Genomic DNA, 22,492 nt, shown 5'->3' on the forward strand with positions numbered 1-22,492 from the left:
ATGATGGTCTCTGGTCTCTCTTGGTTATCAGTGTCGTCAAGTTACTTCAGTAATTACTTTTTTTATTCATTTTATTGTCTTTTGTTTATTTCTATCTTGTTTTGTTTTTTTCGTTGAATGTGTTATTTCATTTGCTTTCGTGTGAACATTACATTACTTGTCTTCTCTTTCTCTTCCTCTTCCTCTTCTCCTTTTCCTCTTCTCCTCTTCCTCTTTCTCTTTCTATTCCTCTTTCTCTTTCCATTCCTCTTTCTCTTCTCCTCTTCCTCTTTCTCCTCTTCCTCTTCTCCTCTTCCCCATTCTCTTCTCCCCTTCCTCTTTCTCATCTTCCTCTTCTCCTCTTCCTCTTCCTGTTTCTCTTCTCCTCTCCCTCTTTCTCTTCCTATTCCTCTTTCTCTTTTCCTCTTCCTCTTCTTCTCTTTCTATTCCTCTTTCTCCTCTTCCTCTTCTCCTCTTCCTCTTTCTCTTCCTCTTCTCCTCTTATTCTTTCTCTTCCTATTCCTCTTTCTCTTCTCCTCTTCTCTTTCTCTCCCTCTTCTCTTCTCCTCTTCCTCTTTCTTCTTCTCTTCCTCTTTCTCTTCTCCTCTTCCTCTTTCTCTTCCTGTTCCTCTTGTTCTTTCTCTTCTCTTCTTCCTCTTCCTCTTCTCCTCTTCCTCTTTCTCCTCTTTCTCTTCTCCTCTCCCTCTTTCTCTTCCTATTCCTCTTTCTCTTCCTCTCTTCTTCTTCTCCACTTCCTCTTCTCTTCCTCCTCTTCTTTCTCTTCCTCTTCTTCTTCCTCCTTCTTCCTCCTCATATTCATTCCTTTAATCCTTCTCTCTGCAGTTTTCCTGTCCATTCACTTTCTAAGTCATATCATAAGTATTATTTTGCCTTGTTGATCGTATCTTAATCTTGAGATAAAGTGTTGATTTAACAGAATGATTAATATATATTTTTTAATTATCTTTTAATTACCTTGATTAATATATATTTTTTAATTATCTTGTAAGTAATTTTTAAGAATTTATTTTTGATTCATTTATTTGATTTATTCTGTGCCATAACTCATTTACCTTGTCTTCGTTTTCCTTTGTACTAATTTGTTGTCGTTATTTACGATTTTATAATTATCATAATTTCTGATTACCATTTTTTTTGTAATAGGATTTTTTTATATATTTCTTTGATATTGAAATTCCAGCTTGGGATCATTGGTTGAATAGAAACAGTTTGTCTCTTGAATTAAATAGATGGATGAATTAATTATACAGCGTGGAATGATTAAATCAATTGTGTGGATTTATTGATTTGTATAGAATGGTGGATTTTTGCCATTTCATGTGAAAAATTCATATTAAAGAAAAAAAGAAAGGTTTAATTAGATGAATTTATTCGTATCTTAAAAGATACATTAGGGGCATCAGTACTGTCATATATATATATATATATATATATATATATATATATATATATATATTGTCGCTGTCTCCCGCGTTTGCGAGGTAGCGCAAGGAAACAGACCCATATATATATATATATATATATATATATATATATATATATATATATATATATATATATATATATATATATATATATATTTCTTTCATATTATTCGCCATTTCCTGCATTAGCGAGGTAGCGTTAAGAACAGAGGACTGGGCCTTTGAGGGAATATCCTCACCTGGCCCCCTTCTCTGTTCCTTCTTTTGAAAAATTAAAAAGAAAATAAGAGGGGAGGATTTCCAGCCCCCCGCTCCCTTCGCTTTTAGTCGCCTTCTACGACACGCAGGGAATACGTGGGAAGTATTCTTTCTCCCCTATCCCCAGGGATAATATATATATATATATATATATATATATATATATATATATATATATATATATATATATATATATATATATATATATATATATATTTCCTCACTCCTCCCTATTTCAAATGGGTCTAGATTATATTCCAGGACCCATGTATTATTCCAGGGACTTCCAGCAACCCTAAGACTGCTGGAAGTCCAGTTACGTCTCATCATTTCTTGTTCCATCAACCAAAATTTTGTGTGTCTCGCCCAGATATTCATCACCACAAAAGTTATAAACCATTAATACCACAAACTCCTGTGAAAAAAATATCAAACCCCATTTTCTACCATCTTCTAAATTTTTTTTTCATTTTTTTTCTAAATTTTTATATATTATTTTAAAGCTTTCGGATTAGTTCTTCGTTTTTTTTTTTTGGTTTCTTTTTTATTCTTCGTTAATTGAGAAAACTGTTTAGTTATTGAAGAGGAATTTATTTTTTTTACATTTTCATTTTCGTTTTTATGTTTTTTTTTTGTTTTAACCTCTGGATGGATTATTGCAGATCATGTCTTGACAAATGGAAAAGTAACACACACACACACACACACACACACACACACACACACACACACACACACACAATAAGATGCAGGGTTGTGTGTGTGTGTGTGTGTGTGTGTGTGTGATGAGAAGGACTTGGGAGTGGAGCTGGTGGCCAGAGTCCCACATTAGAAGAATAGTTAAGGAGACCAACTGTCTGTCTGTCTGTCTGTCTGCTGGGCTGGCAAATATCAGAATATTCAGCTTTCAAGTATATGGCTAAGGAAATATTCAGCCAGCTGTTCATAAGTCCAAAACTAGAATATGCTTCTCAAGTTTGGTCACCACCGCAGCTAAAGAAGCACAAAGAGCTGATAGAGAAGGTCCAGAGGAGGACAACAAAACTAGAATATGCTTCTCAAGTTTGGTCACCACCGCAGCTAAAGAAGCACAAAGAGCTGATAGAGAAGGTCCAGAGGAGGACAACAAAACTAGAATATGCTTCTCAAGTTTGGTCACCACCGCAGCTAAAGAAGCACAAAGAGTTGATAGAGAAGGTCCAGAGGAGGACAACAAAACTAGAATATGCTTCTCAAGTTTGGTCACCACCGCAGCTAAAGAAGCACAAAGAGCTGATAGAGAAGGTCCAGAGGAGGACAACAAAAGTAGCACCAAAGTCAAAAAGAGCTCAATTATGCAAGAGAGAAAAGTAAAGGGCGTGAATTGATGCACAGCGTTGTAGTTTCTGAAGTAGTTTGATGTATATATATATATATATATATATATATATATATATATATATATATATATATATATATTCTACAAGATAGATAAATTGATTCCCTATTAACAATGAAATACAAATAAGCAGAAAGATAAATAGGTAAATGGTTATATGAAAAAAAAAAAAGAATTTGTAAATTTAAATGCACTATCAAGGAAGGAAGGGGGAAATAGAAAAAACGCGACCTCATATATATGCTCTGGTGTGTACAGGACTGGTTATTAATGATAGAACTGCAATTACCGTTGCACTAATTACCTCGTCTCTCATTAGGCAGATTTTTTTCTTTTTTTTTCTTTTAAGCAAGAAAGATTTAGGGAGATTGTTATAAAGAGTTTAAGTCTTACCTTTTTTTCATGCTAAAAGGTTTTAGCGAGATTATTATGAAGGAGTTTAAGTCTCTAGGAACAGATTAGATATTTTACGTACTTAAAAAAGTTAGGAGGTAAAGTGTATATATGTATTTTCAGGAGACAAAGTATATGTATTTTTTGAGATAGAATATATATATATATATATATATATATATATATATATATATATATATATATATATATATATATATATATATATATATCCCTGGGGATAGGGGAGATAGAATACTTCCCCCGTATTCCCTGCGCGTCGTAGAAGGCGACTAAAAAGGGGAGGGAGCGGATGGAGGCTGGAAATCCTCCCCTCTCGTTTTTTTTAATTTTCCAAAAGAAGGAACAGAGAAGGGGGCCAGGTGAGGATATTCCCTCAAAGGTCCAGTCCTCTGTTCTTAACGCTACCTCGCTAATGCGGGAAATGGCGAATAGTATGAAAGAAAATATATATATATATATATATATATATATATATATATATATATATATATATATATATATATATATATATATGTATTCCTATGAGTCCACGGGAATATCACATGTTTACCAAATGGCGTCATAGCTTCGTCTCTTCGATGTATATCAACTGACTGTTATATTTCTCTCTTGTGTCTCCCCTGATGATGATGTGATTATGACACGAAAGTGCACTTGGGAACTTATCATGTTTCATTTTCCCCCGTGGACTCATAGGAAAATATTGATCACGCGCAAAATTGTGATCCTTTCCAACATATGTATATATATATATATATATATATATATATATATATATATATATATATATATATATATATATATATATATATCAGTTGGCCAAACGACCTGTTGATGATATAGAATTGAACTTAATCCTTTATATATTCCTTCGTATATGTGATGTGTCTATACATGAGGAATGTGATCAATGTATATAACTATATAAATGTTTTCTAAGTCACTGTCAAAATGCTGAAAAGAAATTTCACGTAGTGTACCTGATAAGTGAGTTATTGTTATTATTTATGTATTTCATTATACTTAACCGCCGTCTCCCGCGTTAGCGAGGTAGCGCAAGGAAACAGACGAGGAATTATTATTATTATTATTATTATTATTAGTAGTAGTAGTAGTAGTATCATTATTATTATTATCATTATTATTGTTCATTATTATTATTATTATGTTATTATTATTAGTAGTATTAGTATTGATATATATTTTTTGATACTTATTCGCCATTTCCCGCGTTTGCGAGGTAGTGTTAAGAACAGAGGGCCGAGCCTTTGAGGGAAATCCTCACTTGGCCCCTTTCTCTGTTCCCTTTTTTGGAAGATCAAAAACGGGAGGGGAAGATTTCCAGCCCCCCGCTCCCTCCCCTTTTAGTCGCCTTCTACGACACGCAGGGAATACGTGGGAAGTATTCTTTCTCCCCTATCCCCAGGGATAATAATATATATATATATATATATATATATATATATATATATATATATATATATATATATATATATATATATATCCATATATGTATATATATATATATATATATATATATATATATATATATATATATATATATATATATATATATATATATATAACATTTCCATTATTATGCTATGTGAATTATGTAAAATATTCTGACTAATCACATTTATCTATAGATATTCTATCCAGCATAGATTAAAAATTTATAGCAAGAAGGATTCTGAAATGAGATAGGTAATCTAACTATAGTTAGTACTCAATATATTATTGATTATATATATATAATTTTATTTATGGATGATTATGGATAGACTTGTGATATATTGACAGTCGATAATTATTCTCAAGATAATTTTTCGCTCGAAAAAAGCTTCATTTATATTAATAGGTCACCGTGAAGTATATGCTAGGATTTATTATATACATTCTGGTGGATTTAATGACGTGAGAGTGGATTAGTGGATTACACGTGGAGATATAAATTTTGTACTAAATTTTTATAAAAATTTATTTAAATCTAAGATAAATTTAAATTGATTTATATGTATAAATTAATGAATTAATTTATTTAAACACCTTGAGGATTAATAGAGTGACAGGGAATAGTGGATTACATGTGGAGATATAAATTTACACTGAATTTATATAATTGACTTATGTGTAAAAATTTTAGAATATTTATTCGTACGTCAAAATTGATCAATGCATATATAAAAATTTTAAAACATTTATTCGTACGTCAAAAATTGATCAATACATATATAAAAATTTTAAAACATTTATTCTTACGTCAAAATTGATCAATGCATATGTAAAAATTTTAGGATATTTATTCGTACGTCAAAAATTGATCAATACATATATAAAAATTTTAAGATATTTATTCTTACGTCAAAATTGATCAATGCATATGTAAAAATTTTAGGATATTTATTCGTACGTCAAAAATTTATCAATACATATATAAAAATTTTAAGATATTTATTCTTACGTCAAAATTGATCAATGCATATGTAAAAATTTTACAATATTTATTCGTACGTCAAAAATTGATCAATACATATATAAAAATTTTAAGATATTTATTCTTACGTCAAAATTGATCAATGCATATGTAAAAATTTTACAATATTTATTCGTACGTCAAAAATTGATCAATGCATATGTAAAAATTTTACAATATTTATTCGTTCGTCAAAATTGATCAATGCGTATGTAAAAATTTTAGAACATTGATTCACACGCCAAAAATTGATCAATGCGTGTGATTAAACACCTTGATTAATATCATCTAAGTACATATGATAGCCACTTTGAGATCAAACTTAAGGTATAAAAAGGACAATGATGAATGATTTGGATTTCAAATTAATCCTTTGAGATTTGATGATAGATTAATCCGTGAGATTATTAATCGCGCACTTCGATTTTGTAATCAACGGGATTAATGACGGGTCAAGTTGTGGTTGTGTGGTTGTGGTTGTGGGGTTGTGGTTGTGGTTGTGGGGTTGTGGTTGTGGGATTGTGGTTGTGGTTGTGGGATTGTGGTTGTGGGATTGTGGTTGTGGGGTTGTGGTTGTGGTTGTGGTTGTGGGGTTGTGGTGGTTGTGGTTGTGGGATTGTGGTTGTGGGATTGTGGTTGTGGGATTGTGGTTGTGGTTGTGGGGTTGTTGTTAACCCCAGGATTGTTGTGGGGGGGAAGGGAGGGGGGTTGTAGGGGGGAGGGGGGGTGATGAGGCATAGGCGGGTTTCGAACCCTGGTCGTTTCCGGTCGCTGATGTGTTTGTTGTAAGTATCTGATGAATCAATTTATATATATATATATATATATATATATATATATATATATATATATATATATATATATATATTTATATATATATATATTTTCTCTTTGTTATTTTTTTTTTTTTCTTATCGGTTTTGTATCGGCGATCATTGGAGGGGGGGAGGGGGGAGGAGGGGGGGGTGTCTCCTCCTCCTCCCCCGATATCTCTTGCCTCTCTCTCTTCCCCCAAAACCGATTTCTCCACCACCGATCGCGCTTACCTCTCTCTCTCTCTCTCTCTCTCTCTCTCTCTCTCTCTCTCTCTCTCTCTCTCTCTCTCTCTCTCTCACAACAACAACAACAACAACAAGAACACCTCTCACAACAACGGAGGACCGTTGTGTTGTCCACGCGCCGTTGCGTACGTCGGAAAGACGCTTAACGCGCGAGCGCGCGCCCGGCCGCGGATCGCGCGGCGCAGCGCAGCGGCGGGGTTTGGCGGTGTGGGCGTTGAAATGAACCCGCGTTTCTTGCGCCCAAACAACACAGCCCGCCCACCACCGCCCGCCCGCCCCTCCTCGGCTAAGAGGGCGCGATAGATAGATAGATAGGTAGATAGATAGATAGATAAATAGATAGATAGATAGGTAGATAGATAGATAGATAAATAGATAGATAGATAGGTAGATAAGATAGGGGACGCGTTGACACCACTGGAGGCGTGAGAGGGCGAGAACGAAGGGCGTCTCTCTCTCTCTCTCTCTCTCTCTCTCTCTCTCTCTCTCTCTCTCTCTCTCTCTCTCTCTCTCTCACACACACACACACACACACACACACACACACACACACACTGACCTGACCTGACCTAAACCACAATTAAGAGAAGGTATTTCGCCTCATTCAAGGTCACGGGTGGTTATTGTGTAGCGGGTAGAGACACTTAGTCGTTCGTAGTAGACAAGTAGATCTTGCTATTCATCTACCCCGGTCTGTACTCGAGTGTACATTACACCTGAGTACATGTTAGTACATGAGCAAGGTAAGTGTGTGTACATATTATGTACATAGAGACGTGAATGTGCTTCATTGATCTATTTTCTCTCCCACGTATGTACTGCTATGTACAGTTTCCCCCCTTACACTACTAGTACATCGTAGTACATAGGGTGTATGTACATCTTAGTACATAGGACCTGCCTGCTTACCTTCGCTTACCCCCCTTCTCCCCCCCTCCTCCCTCCCTCAACCCCTACCTACCCACACCCCCACACACCCCACGGTAACAAGCGCTGACCCACCCCCCACACAAACCCACCACCCCCCCCATACAAACCCCCCACCCCCACACAAACCCCACCACCCCCACACAAACCCCCCCCCACACAAACCCCACCACCCCCATACAAACCCCCCACCCCCCCCACACAAACCCCCCACCACCCCCATACAAACCCCCCACCCCCACACAAACCCCACCACCCCCATACAAACCCCCCACCCCCACACAAACCCCCCACCACCCCCATACAAACCCCCACCCCCACACAAACCCCCCACCACCCCCATACAAACCCCCCCACCCCCACACAAACCCCACCACCCTCATACAAACCCCCCACCCCCACACAAACCCCCACCACCCCCATACAAACCCCCCACCCCCACACAAACCCCCCACCACCCCCATACAAACCACACACCCCCAGATAAAAGATCCACAAACCCCCCACACCCACACCCCCCAAATCTGGGGATTAAGAAGAATATTTCTTTCCACCCCTTAGAAAAATATCCCCCCCCACCCTTTTACAAGTCGCGTAATGCGTGGAAGGAGTGGAAAAGGCGTGTGTGTGTGTGTCTGTCTGTCTGTGTCTGTGTTTGGTAGAATTACTGTAATGCATTCCGTCAGAGAGAGAGAGAGAATATATATATATATATATGTGTATATATATATATATATATATATATATATATATATATATATATATATATATATATATATATTTCTTTTCTTTCTTTTAAACTATTCGCCATTTCTCGCGTTAGCGAGGTAGCGTTAGGAACAGAGGACTGGGCCTTTTTTGAATATCCTCACCTGGCCCCCTTCTCTGTTCCTTCTTTTGGAAAATTAAAAGAAAAAAAAAACGAGAGGGGAGGATTTCCAGCCCCCCGCTCCCTCCCCTTTTAGTCGCCTTCTACGACACGCAGGGAATACGTGGCAAGTATTCTTTCTCCCCTATCCCCAGGGATATATATATATATATATATATATATATATATATATATATATATATATATATATATATATATATATATATATATATATATTCTCCCCTGATCCCCCACTTCGTTGCGTTACTCGTATGTTAAATCAACTTATAATGTCCCACACAGTTCCAAGATGATCGCGTTGTGTATGTCTTCGTCCAAAAAATTTTTTGCCAAGATCCAAACTATGTTTGAGTTGGGTCATTTCGTGGTTGTTCACACCCAAGCTAAGGAGGTGAACATGTGTCTATTTCAGAAGGGAAAAAGAAATGATATAACACATGTTGTATAACACATGTTGTATAACACATGTTGTATAACACACGTTGTATAACACATGTTGTATAACACATGTTGTATAACACATGTTGTATAACACATGTTGTATAACACATGTTGTATAACACATGTTGTATAACACATGTTGTATAACACATGTTGTATAACACATGTTGTATAACACATGTATAACACACGTTATATAACACACGTTGTATAACACACGTTGTATAACACACGTTGTATTAACACAGTGAATAACTTTGTGTGGGGGGAATAATTTTCTTATTCCATTATTTAAAACGTTGTGCTTCAGTTATATATATATATATATTTTTTCTGATATTTATTCACACAAATGCATTTCTTCTTGATTATTATATATGATTATTGTTCATTTTCTTTTCTATCTTTTACAAGATTAATCACTGAAGACTAATATTTTGCTTCTGGCTTTTGTTCACTGGCCATCTGTATCTTGGTTCGAATCCCTCCCCCCCCCAGTATCGTCTCAACACCCGGTGGTATTACACTGCATTAAGGGGGAAGGGGGAAGGGGGAAGGGGGCCCCTTTTGATATCTATTTTCCCCCCAGCCCCCACTTTCACTTCTACGTGGCCCCCCCCCCCCCCCACTGTCTGTCGGGGCTTGCCTCTGTATGTGTGTGTGAGAAAGAGAGAGAGAGAGAGAGAGAGAGAGAGAGAGAGAGAGAGAGAGAGAGAGAGAGAGAGATACGATAAGTTTTTTTTAGATTTCCTCTTCTTCTTCTTCTTCTTCTTCTTCTTCTTCTTCTTCTCTTCTTCTTCTTCTTCTTCTTCTTCTTCTTCTTCTTCTTCCTCTTCTTCTTCCTTCTCTTCTTTTTCTTCTTCTTTTTCTTCTTCTTCTTCTTCTTCTTCTTCTTCTTCTTCCTCTCTTCTTCTTCTTCTTCTTCTTCTTCATCTTCTTCTTCTTCTTCTTCTTCTTCCTCTTCTTCTTCTTCTTCTTCTTCTTCTTCTTCTTCTTCTTCTTCTCCTTCTTCTTCTTCTTCTTTTCTTCTTCTTCTTCTTCTTCTTCTTCTTCTTCTTCTTCTTCTTCTTCTTCTTCTTCTTCTTCTTCTTCTTCTTCTTCTTGCTCTTCTTCTTCTTCTTCTTCTTCTTCTTCTTCTTCTTCTTCTTCTTCTTCTTCTTCTTCTTCTTCTTCTTCTTCTTGCTCTTCTTCTTCTTCTTCTTCTTCTTCTTCTTCTTCTTCTTGCTCTTCTTCTTGTTCTTCCTCTTCTTCTTCTTCTTCTTCTTCTTCTTCTTCTTCTTCTTCTTCGTCCTCTTCTTCTTCTTCTTCTTCTTCTTCTTGCTCTTGTTCTTCTTCTTCTTCTTCTTCTTCTTCTTCTTCTTCTTCTTCTTCTTCTTCTTGCTCTTCTTCTTCTTCTTCTTCTTCTTCTTCTTCTTCTTCTTCTTCTTCTTCTTCTTGCTCTTCTTCTTCTTCTTCTTCTTCTTCTTCTTCTTCTTCTTCTTCTTCTTCCTCTTCTTCCTCTTCTTCTTCTTCTTCTTCTTCTTCTTCTTCTTCTTCTTCCTCTTCTTCTTCCTCTCTTCTTCTTCTTCTTCTTCTTCTTCCTCTTCTTCTTCCTCTCTTCTTCATCTTCTTCTTCTTCTTCTTCCTCTTCTTCTTCCTCTCTTCTTCATCTTCTTCTTCTTCTTCTTCTTCTTCCTCTCTTCTTCATCTTCTTCTTCTTCTTCTTCGTCCTCTTCTTCTTCTTCGTTGTCATTTTCACACTCTCTCGTCTCGGTACTCATCTCAAAATCTCACTTTCTGCCTCGCTTTGTGTGAGCTGACACTTCTCTTCCTCGTCCCCTTGTGCAATCTCTCTATTTTTCTTCCTCTTCTTTCATTTCTCCCGTTATTTTATCTAGTTTCATATCACCCCTTTCCCTTTTTTTTCGTCTCTTTCACTTTTCTTGTTCTTTCCTGCTCTCACCCTATTCTTCCTTTCCCTCTCAGTCCATTCCTCCGTCTCCCTCTCACTCCATTCCTCCGTGTCCCCCTCTCAACCCATTCCCCTTCCCCTCTCACCCCTTCCTCCGTCCTTTCTCACCCCATTCCTCCGTCTCCCCTCTCACCCCATTCCCTCTCACCCCGTAAACGATGTTCATTTATTGTGTCTAAAGTTCTTTCGTGATGGTGGAGGACCAAGAGAGGTTCACGGAAGCACGAGGAACGACACAGGGCGCTTCATTGGGTAGTTAGAGAGATGGTTTCGCTTCGGCTGAGCTGCTACGGCACGTAGCGCAGATGGTGTGAGGCGAGGGGAGATGCACTAGGTGAGGGTAGCAGGAGAAAACCCCCCTCCCCCTCCCCCCCGTGGATGTGGTGCAAGAACAGCGGGGGTATCTTAAGGGGAAGATGCGTCGTCGCCTGGATCTCGTGGTGCGTCTGAAGGAGAGGTGGTGTGCCGAGATCCTTTCGACGGTTTTAAGAGATGGAAAGGCGGGGGAGGGGGGTTAACCGATTTCTCATGGGGGGTATCTTAGGGGAAGATGCGTCGTCGCCTGGATCTCGTGGTGCGTCTAAAGGAGACGTGGCGTGCCGAGATCCTTTCGACTGTCTTAATGGATGGAAAGGATGGGGGAGTTAACCGATTTCTCAGGGGGTGTGTTAGGGGAAGATGCGTCGTCGCCTGGATCTCATGGTGCGCCTGAGGGAGAGGCGGCGTGCCGAGATCCTTTTGACGGTCTTAAGGGATGGAAAGGATGGGGGAGTTAACCGATGTCTCAGGGGGTGTGTTAGGGGAAGATGCGTCGTCGCCTGGATCTCATGGTGCGTCTAAAGGAGAGGTGGCGTGCCGAGATCCTTTCGACTGTCTTAAGGGATGGAAAGGATGGGGGAGTTCACCGATTTCTCTTAGCTTTGCAGCCACTGCGGTTGACGGTCGATGCCGGCAGATACAAGAACTGCAGTAGACAGTGTTGCCAGAGTCCTATAGTGCCTTTCTAGGATTGAAAAAAAAGAAAAGGTGTTGGAGTTCACTTTAAAGGGCTGTTGTTGACGACGGAGACGCCCCACAGGCTCCTCCTGTAGGGGAAAGGTGAACCTTGCGTTACACAGCAGACGTGTCCAAATGCAAACACACCTTTGTCGTTCCAAAAAATCCTCAAGGATGTATATTTATTGTGTTGTATTAGCTGACGCTCTGATCAAGGCCATCTCATGAGCCAGGTACCTAATTGTATCGACCAACCACGCCCCCCGTAAAGGGGGTGGATGAAGAGCTGGGTTCACTGTGGATAGACCGCCACACAACCAGGGTTCGAACCCGGACGCGAATACACCACGCGTGGCAGTAGGTAAAGGGGGGGGGAGCTCCCTTTTTTGAAGGATGGGTGGTTGCCCCCCCCCCCCTCTCTCTCTCTCGTCGTCAAGATCGAGACTCATCTGCTCGGTCGAGGTCACGGGAGGTCAGGTGAGGTCATATGGCTTGACCTCCGCCGCTGCTGCTGGTGGAGGAGGAGGGGTTAGAAGCTTTGGAGGCGCCTAGTGGCTGGTCGATTACCACCACACTGGGTGACGAACCGGATCTATCGCCCGGGGTCTGCATAATAGACAGGAGGGTAGAGAGAGAGAGAGAGAGAGAGAGAGAGAGAGAGAGAGAGAGAGAGAGAGAGTAGGGATTGATTACTCTCTCTCTCTCTCTCTCTCTCTCTCTCTCTCTCTCTCTCTCTCTCTCTCTCTCTCACGAGGTGATTCGGGTCCTCGCCCGTTCAGTGGTTGTTTCAGTTGTGGTTGCGTGGTTTCATTTTCCCCCCGGTAGGTACGGTGGTTCGATGGTAGTGCCGGGAAACGAGGAGTGCAACGGAGTGCTTGTTTCGGTTGGCTGCTCCAGAGAATACACACACACACACACACACACACACACACACACACACAAGCATGCACTTGAGTCAGCGCGGGCTAGCACGGGTTCGAACCTGCCTGGGTTCGAATCCTGGGCGTGACAGTCGTCCTACACCCCAATTGAGACGCTCGTCTTCCCCTTGAGACTGGTCGATGAATGGACCCCCAGGCGTGTACCGGTGTGTGTGTGTGTGTGGGTGTGTGTGTGTGTGGGTGTGTGTGTGTGTGTGTGTACATAGGAGTAAAGACATGGTACATATACATACAAGGTTAAGAGACACACTCCATAGGTCATGATCTTATACACATAACACAGGAATAGAGTCAAGGTGATGAGCTGATAAGGGCAAGATGTAGGAGAGTTTCCATGGTGTGTTAGTGGCAGGATTTCGGGACGAGAGGGTGCGTCGTGCTTGGGGATCTCGTGGAGCGTCTGTAGGAGAGGTGGCGTGCGTGCCGTGCTGTGACCCACGAACCTCCCCCCGAGAAAAAAGGATGCGGAGTAGAAGATGGGAAAGAGAAGGAGGGTAAGTTACTGTAGTCCTGCAGCAGAGCTGAGTATGAGGGATATATATATATATATATATATATATATATATATATATATATATATATATATATATATATATATATATATATACATACATATATAGATAGATAGATAGATAGATAGATAGATATATTGGAAAGGATCACAATTTTGCGCGTTATCATGTATATTCCTGTGAGTCCACGGGAGGAAATGAAACACGATAAGTTCCTACGTGCACTTTCGTGTAATAATCACATCATCATGGGAGACACAAGAGAGAAATATAACAGTCAGTTGATATACAACGAAGAGACGTAGCTAGGACGCCATTTGTATATATGTATATCAACTGACTGTTATATTTCTCTCTTGTGTCTCCCCTGATGATGTGATTATGACACGAAAGTGCACTTGGGAACTGATCGTGTTTCATTTTCCCCGTGTGGACTCATAGGAATATATATATATATATATATATATATATATATATATATATATATATATATATATATATATATATATATGTATATATATATATATATATATATATATATAGATGATTGGACGTTACCTGCTATGGGTTGGGGGATCCAGCCCGTTCCGTTGTCATTTGTGGGGTTACGAACGCCCTACCTGGAGGTTAGGACCTTATGACCTTCCTGCTGGTGTGTGTGTGTGTGTGTGTGTGTAAGGTCAGGTCAGGTCAGGTCACACGAGGTCTTTTGAGAGGGGAGGTTCAAGTGTGTGTGTGTGTGTGTGTGTGTGTGTGTGGAGGAGGAGGAGTTGGATGGATGGATGGTTGGTGGATGTCGATACACACATTCTCTCTCTCTCTCTCTCTCTCTCTCTCTCTCTCTCTCTCTCTCTCTCTCTCTCTCTCTCCTCCTCCCTCTCTCTCTCTCCCTCCTCCTCTCCTCCCTCCTCCTCTCTCATCTCCTCTCCTCTCCTCTCTCCTCTCATCTCCTCTCCTCTCTCTCCTCTCTCTCTCTCTCTCTCTCCTCTCTCTCTCCCCCATCTCCTCCCTCTCTCTCTCTCTCTCTCCTCTCCTCTCCCCTCTCCTCACCTCACTCCCTCCCCATCTCCTCTCTCCTCTCTCTCCTCTCCTCTCCTCCTCTCCTCTCTCTCCTCCTTCCTTCTCCTCTTCTCCTCTCTCTCTCTCTCTCTCTCTCTCTCTCTCTCTCTCTCCTCTCTCTCCTCTCTCCCTCCTCTCCTCTCCTCCATTTCTCTTCTCTCTTCACTCGTCGTCCTCTCCTCTCTCTCTCTCTCTCTCTCTCTCTCTCTCTCTCTCTTCCTCTCTCTCCTTCTCTCTTCTCCCTCCCTCTCCTCCTCCTCTCCCTCTCCCTGCCTCTCCCTGGGCCATGTCTTCATCATTTCTCTTCATCTTCAGACATCGCGAACGTCCCTCCCTCCCTCTCTCTCCGTCTCCCCTCTCTCTCTCCCTCCTCTCCCTGCCTCCTCCTCTCCCCCTGTCTCTCTCCCTCTCCCCTCTCCTCCTCTCTCCTCTCCCTGCCTCTCCCTGGGCCATGTCTTCATCATTTCTCCTCTTCTTCAGACATCGCGACCGTCCCTCCCTCCCTCTCTCTCCGTCTCCTCTCCTCTCCCTCCTCTCCCTGCCTCTCCCTGCCTCTCCCTGCCTCTCCCTGGGCCGTGTTTGCTCTCCGCTCAATATTGTTCAGTCCTGATATGCTCGGCTTTGTTGGCCAAACGCTCGGAAGAATTAGCCACCAAAGCGGAAAGCTTTAGCCTTGGCCCGCCCGCCTGTGCTGCTGCTGCTGCTCCTCCTCCACCCCCCTTCCCCCTTCCCCCTTCCTACACCCCCCCCCCTTCCCCTGCTTGCCTCGCCTCGCCTCGCTTCGCTTTGCCCCATCTTTACGTTCGTTCCTTTTAAACCAACCCCCCCCCCTAACCTTCCCCCCTCCCCTCACTCACTCCCCTCCCTCACTCCCCTTACGCACGGCGCACGACCCCCTCCTCCCCTCCCCTCCCCCCCTCCCCGATTTATTCCCAAGGGGAGGATGGTTGGGGGAGGGGAAGAGGGAAGGGGGAGAAGGAAGAGGGGGAGGGAGGGAAAGAGCAAGTGTACTCCTTGTTTATTCTGGTCTGGTCTTGGTGCGGGGGAGGGGGGGGAGGGGGTTGGTGTGAGGGGGAGGGGGTAAGGGAGGAGGGGGAGAGCAAGTGTATTCGGTTTATTCTGGTCTGGTCTTGGTGAGGGGGAGGGGGTAAGGGGGGTAGGGAGGAGGGGTAGAGCAAGTGTATTCGGTTTATTCTGGTCTGGTCTTGGTGGGGGGGGGGTGAGGGGGAGGGGGTAAGGGGGGTAGGGAGGAGGGGTAGAGCAAGTGTATTCGGTTTATTCTGGTCTGGTCTTGGTGGGGGGTGAGGGGGAGGGGGTAAGGGGGGTAGGGAGGAGGGGTAGAGCAAGTGTATTCGGTTTATTCTGGTCTGGTCTTGGTGGGGGGTGAGGGGGAGGGGGTAAGGGGGATAGGGAGGAGGGGTAGAGCAAGTGTATTCGGTTTATTCTGGTCTGGTCTTGGTGGGGGGGGGAGGGGGTAAGGGGGGTAGGGAGGAGGGGTAGAGCAAGTGTATTCGGTTTATTCTGGTCTGGTCTTGGCAGGGGGAAGGTGGGAGGGGGAGGGGAGGGGTTGGTTAGAGATGGGGGGGTTGGTGGGTTAGTTAGTTTGTTAGTTAGTTAGTTGGTGGCAGGGGTTGGTTAGAGGGGGGTTAGTTTGTTAGTTAGTTAGTTAGTTTAGTTAGTTAGTTAGTTGGTTAGTTAGTTAGTTAGTTGGTTAGTTAGTTAGTTAGTTAGTTGGTTAGTTAGTTAGTTAGTTAGTTAGTTAGTTAGTTAGTTAGTTAGTTAGTTAGTTAGTTAGTTAGTTAGTTAGTTAGTTAGTTAGTTAGTTAGTTAGTTAGTTAGTTAGTTAGTTAGTTAGTTAGTTTAGTTAGTTAGTTAGTTAGTTGGTTAGTTAGTTAGTTAGTTAGTTGGTTAGTTAGTTAGTTTAGTTAGTTAGTTAGTTAGTTAGTTGGTTAGTTAGTCAGTTAGTAAATTAGTTAGTTTAGTTAGTTAGTTGGTTAGTTTAGTTAGTTAGTTAGTTAATTAGTTAGTTAGTTAGTTAGTTAGTTAGTTAGTTAGTTAGTTAGTTAGTTGGTTGGTTAGTTAGTTAGTTAGTTAGTTTAGTTAGTTTAGTTAGTTAGTTAGTTAGTTGGTTAGTTAGTTAGTTAGTTAGTTAGTTAGTTAGTTAGTTGGTTAGTTAGTTAGTTAGTTAGTTAGTTAGTTAGTTAGTTAGTTAGTTAGTTAGTTAGTTAGTTAGTTAGTTAGTTAGTTAGTTAGTTAGTTAGTTAGTTAGTTAGTTAGTTAGTTAGTTAGTTAGTTAGTTAGTTAGTTAGTTAGTTAGTTAGTTAGTTAGTAGTTAGTTAGTTAGTTAGTTAGTTAGTTAGTTAGTTAGTTAGTTAGTTAGTTAGTTAGTTGGTTGGTTAGTTAGTTAGTTAGTTAGTTTAGTTAGTTTAGTTAGTTAGTTAGTTAGTTGGTTAGTTAGTTAGTTAGTTAGTTAGTTAGTTAGTTGGTTAGTTAGTTAGTTAGTTTAGTTAGTTAGTTAGTTAATTAGTTAGTTAGTTGGTTAGTTAGTTAGTTTAGTTAGTTAGTTTAGTTAGTTAATTAGTTAGTTAGTTAGTTAATTAGTTAGTTAGTTAGTTAGTTAGTTAGTTAGTTAGTTAGTTAGTTAGTTTAGTTAGTTTAGTTAGTTAGTTAGTTAGTTAGTTAGTTAGTTAGCATCTTCCCTCTTTAAGGTGTCGTATTCCCTGAGAGGGAGCACATGTGTTTATTTCTGGGTCTGTGGTGGTTTATTTTATTCTCACTGTGGCGATGTCTTCTGTTTGTTCTGGTCTGAAGTTAGTCTGTTTCTTCCAAAGATTTATTCTTTTTCGCGAGATTAATTAAGTGTACTCTGTTTATTTCTCCTCTGAAGTCATTCGCCCTCAATTACGATTTATTTTTGCTGTGTAACGTACGCACCTCCACGCATCCGATGTATTCTCGCAGAGACAATTTATTCCGTTGATTCTCCTCGCAGTTATTTTCTTCTGTTTAGGATTTATTCTAATACACCATGTTTATTCTAGTCTAAAGTCCTGTATCTCTAGTCGGTGGGTTTATTCTTCTACGACTAATGTATTCTGTTTATTCGTGAGTCAAGTCATATGTCTGTACTCAGTGGATTTATTCTGACCAGGGAAGTGTATTCTATTCCTTGAAATCATTTTCTTTCAGTAAGATTATTGACGTAAGGTTAATATATCCTGTTTATTCTTATCTGTAATCCGTTTAGATGTACTCACCGGATTTGTTCGTTTTCATGTAGTTAACTCAAGTTTATTCTTATCTCAAAATCTCACACATGTCTACTCAAAAATTTATTCGCTTAGGTATTATATATATATATCAATTTATTCCTATCTCAAATTCCTCAATGGTTCACAATGAATTTATTCGAGTAGTTATTTCGTTTTTTTTTCTCTCTCTCTTGCTTCAGATGTCTCTAGTAAGCGGTTTATTCGCGAAGACAAAGAGTTTATTTCGTTTCCTCTTACGCGCCCGTTAACCAACCCCCCCCCCCCCCCCCCCCAACCCCCCCCCCCCCCCACCTTAGCGGATTTATTCACTCGAAGTGTTTTGGTGATGGGCGACGACCAGCTGTTTATTCTTTTTCCTCTTTTCTTCCCCCTATTGAGATCTTTTTATTCTACATTTAGCCCTGCTGATTTATTCTGTGACGTAGTGAATAAATCTAGTATTCTTCTCCTTCTTCTCTCGTGTGTGTGTATTTCTTCTCTATTCAGATCTTTCTATTCTACATTTAGCCCTGCTGATTTATTCTGTGACGTGGTGAATAAATCTAGTATTCTCCTTCTTCTTCTCTCGTGTGTGTATATGTCTGATATCTTGTATATCGTCAAATTTATTCGTATGAATATTGTTGCATTATTCTCGTGTTTACTCTCGTGTTTTCTGGTCTCTCGAGTGTTTATTCGCCCGAGTTTGATTCGCTCAAATTATTCCCCTTCTCCCCCCTCCTCCCCCTTCCCCTCCCTCCCCTTTCCCCTCGTGTCATTTCATTTTTCTCTTTGCTCTGTGGATTTATTTCTTTTGATTTCTGTCTGTTTCTCTCTGGCTTTGGAATATGTGGATTTATTCCGTTGGTCTTTACTCTGTGGATTTATTTCTTTTGATTTCTATCTGTTTCTCTCTGTCTTCGGAATATGTGAATTTATTCCGTTGGTCTTTCCCTCTGTGGATTTATTTCTTTTGATTTCTAATTTGTTTCTATCTGGCTTTGGAATATGTGAATTTATTCCGTTGGTCTTTACTCTGTGGATTTATTTCTTTTGATTTCTGTCTGTTTCTCTCTGGCTTTGGAATATGTGGATTTATTCCGTTGGTCTTTCCCTCTGTGGATTTATTTCTTTTGATTTCCAACTTGTTTGTCTCTGGCTTTGGAATATGTGAATTTATTCCGTTGGTCTTTCCTCTGTGGATTTATTTCTTTTGATTTCTATCTGTTTCTCTCTGTCTTCGGAATATGTGAATTTATTCCGTTGGTCTTTCCTCTGTGGATTTATTTCTTTTGATTTCTAATTTGTTTCTATCTGGCTGCGGAATATGTGAATTTATTCCGTTGGTCATAATTTATTCTTCTAGCTGTCAGTGGATGTATACTCTGTGAATTTATTTCTTTTGATTTCTAACTTGTTTCTCTCTGGCTGCGGAATATGTGAATTTATTCCGTTGGTCATAATTTATTCCCCTAGCAGCTCAGTGGATGTATTCTTCCTCGTGTAGAATACATTCCCGAGCCATCATTCATTCAGTAGATTTATTCTCATATCATTTAGCTTGGATTTATTCATAAAGATGGAGTTGAATTATGTATCGTACGCATTTTATTATCGCCCTTTCCTTTGATGATTTATTCAAATGCACGAATAAACTATTTATTAACTTACATGATTTGAATACTCTTATAGTTTCACTTTAAGTTTTTTATGTGTGATCTTTAAGTATATCCGTTTAAGTATATTTTTTTTTAGTACATTCGTTTAAGTATATCTGTTTAAGTACACCCATTTAAGTACATCTGTGTAAGTACACCCTTTTAAGTACATCTGTTTAAGTATATCCATTTAAGTATATCCATTTATGTATATCCGTTTAAGTATATCTGTTTAAGTATATCTGTTTAAGTACATCTGTTTAAGTATATCCATTTAAGTATATCCATTTATGTATATCCGTTTAAGTATATCTGTTTAAGTATATCTGTTTAAGTACATCTGTTTAAGTATATCCATTTAAGTATATCCATTTATGTATATCCGTTTAAGTATATGTTTAAGTATATCTGTTTAAGTACATCTGTTTAAGTATATCTGTTTAAGTATATCTGTTTGTTTAAGTATATCTGTTTAAGTATATCTGTTTAAGTATATCTGTTTAAATACATCTGTTTAAGTATATCTGTTTAAGTATATCTGTTTAAGTACATCTGTTTAAGTACATCTGTTTAAGTATATCCATTTAAGTATATCCATTTATGTATATCCGTTTAAGTATATCTGTTTAAGTACATCTGTTTAAGTATATCTGTTTAAGTACATCCATTTAAGTATATCTGTTTAAGCTCATCTCTTTTATTATATCTTACGCCTCTTGTACATATTGTTGTCTGTTTATTTATTATCGTCCTATTTATCGTACCTATTTATCGTACCTATTTATCAACCAGCCACTAAGAGAAGGATGAACACCTGGGCTGGGTGTAGGCCGACGGCCACGCACCAGGATTCGAACCCACGCTGAGACTCCTAACCCCCTAGGGAAGGGAGGGGTGAGGTATGTGTGTGTGTGTGATACCTCATGGTCAGCAACGCTGACCACTACACCATGGAGGCCCCTGTGTGTGTGTGTGTGTGTGTGTGTGTGTGTGGTACTGTATAGGTAGGGAGCTGTACACTAGTGGGTGTCCCCCATCTCATAATTTCTTGTTCTATTCTGTGTGTCTTATTATAAACTTGTGGGTTGTTATCACTTCAACCTTTACCCTATTTCTTTTCCATGGGAAGCCTTTTGCATGGCCTTTAAATTCATCATGTAACTCAAATCTCTTGATTCTAGGCACCATCTTTGTTGTCCTCCTCTGGACCTTCTCTATCAGCTCTTTGTGCTTCTTTAGCTGCGGTGGTCTGACCTTCTCTATCAGCTCTTTGTGCTTCTTTAGCTGCGGTGGTGACCAAACTTGAGAAGCATATCCTAGTTTTCTCCCTATGAACAGCTGGCTGGATATTATCTTTACATTCCAATCGCATTTGAGGGACTGGTTTAATGAGAGTGCAATTTTCCCGATCTGCTTTCTTAAAGAAAGACGCGACATCTGTCCTCTTCCACCCCTCTGTGCATTTGTCTATGTGTTTGTTTACCAAATGGCGTCCTAGCTACGTTCTCTTCGTTGTATATCAAGTGGCTGTTGTATTTCTCTCTTGTGTCTCCCCTGATGATGTGATTATGACACGAAAGTGCACTCGGGAACTTATCGTGTTTCATTTTCCCCGTGGAGTCATAGGAATATATATATAAATATATATATATATATATATATATATATATATATATATATATATATATATATATATATATATATACACACTAAAGTTAAACCTCTTTTTTTTATCCATTCCTCTTCATAATCTTTCATCTTCAGGTATTACATGTATATGATTTAGTGTTCATCTATAACTTTGTTCTATGATCAATTTGGTGAACATTGTTCATCCCTTCTGTTCTTCACGTCTCTCAATTGTGTTGTGTATGTCCCTCATCTATGATTCGCCCAGACTGTTATTATTTATTTTCTTTGTTTATTTGTTATTTTTTTTTTGTTTATTTATTTCTTTTTTTTTCTGTTCATGCACCTCACTAGTGTTGACTGTGTGAGATGTTTTTGATATATTTTTGTCTTCCCTTTAGGGGGTCTGGTTTTGGTTCCATAGTTTTAAGGTTCATGTCCTGCTGCTGAGCTCTCTCTCTCTCTCTCTCTCTCTCTCTCTCTCTCTCTCTCTCTCTCTCTCTCTCTCTCTCTCTCTCTCCATTTCATCTTTCCCCCTTTGTTGGATGAGCCCATCACCTCCGCCTCCTTCCTTCTTCTTCATGATATCCTCCTCCCCCAACTCCAATCATCATTTTTAAAACATATTTCTCTCTCTCTCTCTCTCTCTCTCTCTCTCTCTCTCTCTCTCTCTCTCTCTCTCTCTCTCTCGTACACATACGTCTTTTCATTCGTCAGCCAACCACTCCTCATCTCTGTACATTTCCCATCTTCTGTTTCGTTCTCTCCGGTTTTAAAAATCCCACCCCCCCAAAAAATGTTTACACCCCCCTCCCCCCCCCACACACATAGTCGTGTTTGATTATCATGAAATTGTTTACAAACGATGGGGGGGGGTGTTTACTTCCATTTAAAACCCTTAAGAGATATCTTTACGCCATTTTGGTAAACATGTGATTGTCCAATCACATGTTTACCAAATGGCGTCCTAGCTTCGTCTCTTCGATGTATATCAACTGACTGTTATATTTCTCTCTTGTGTCTCCCCTGATGATGTGATTATGACACTAAAGTGCACTTGGGAACTTATCGTGTTTCATTTTCCCCCGTGGACTCATAGGAATATATATATATATATATATATATATATATATATATATATATATATATATATATATATATATATATATGTATATATATATATATATATATATATATATATATATATATATATATATATATTTTTAT

The sequence above is a fragment of the Panulirus ornatus genome, chromosome 7, assembly GCF_036320965.1.
Source record: "Panulirus ornatus isolate Po-2019 chromosome 7, ASM3632096v1, whole genome shotgun sequence".
Classification (NCBI taxonomy): domain Eukaryota; kingdom Metazoa; phylum Arthropoda; class Malacostraca; order Decapoda; family Palinuridae; genus Panulirus; species Panulirus ornatus.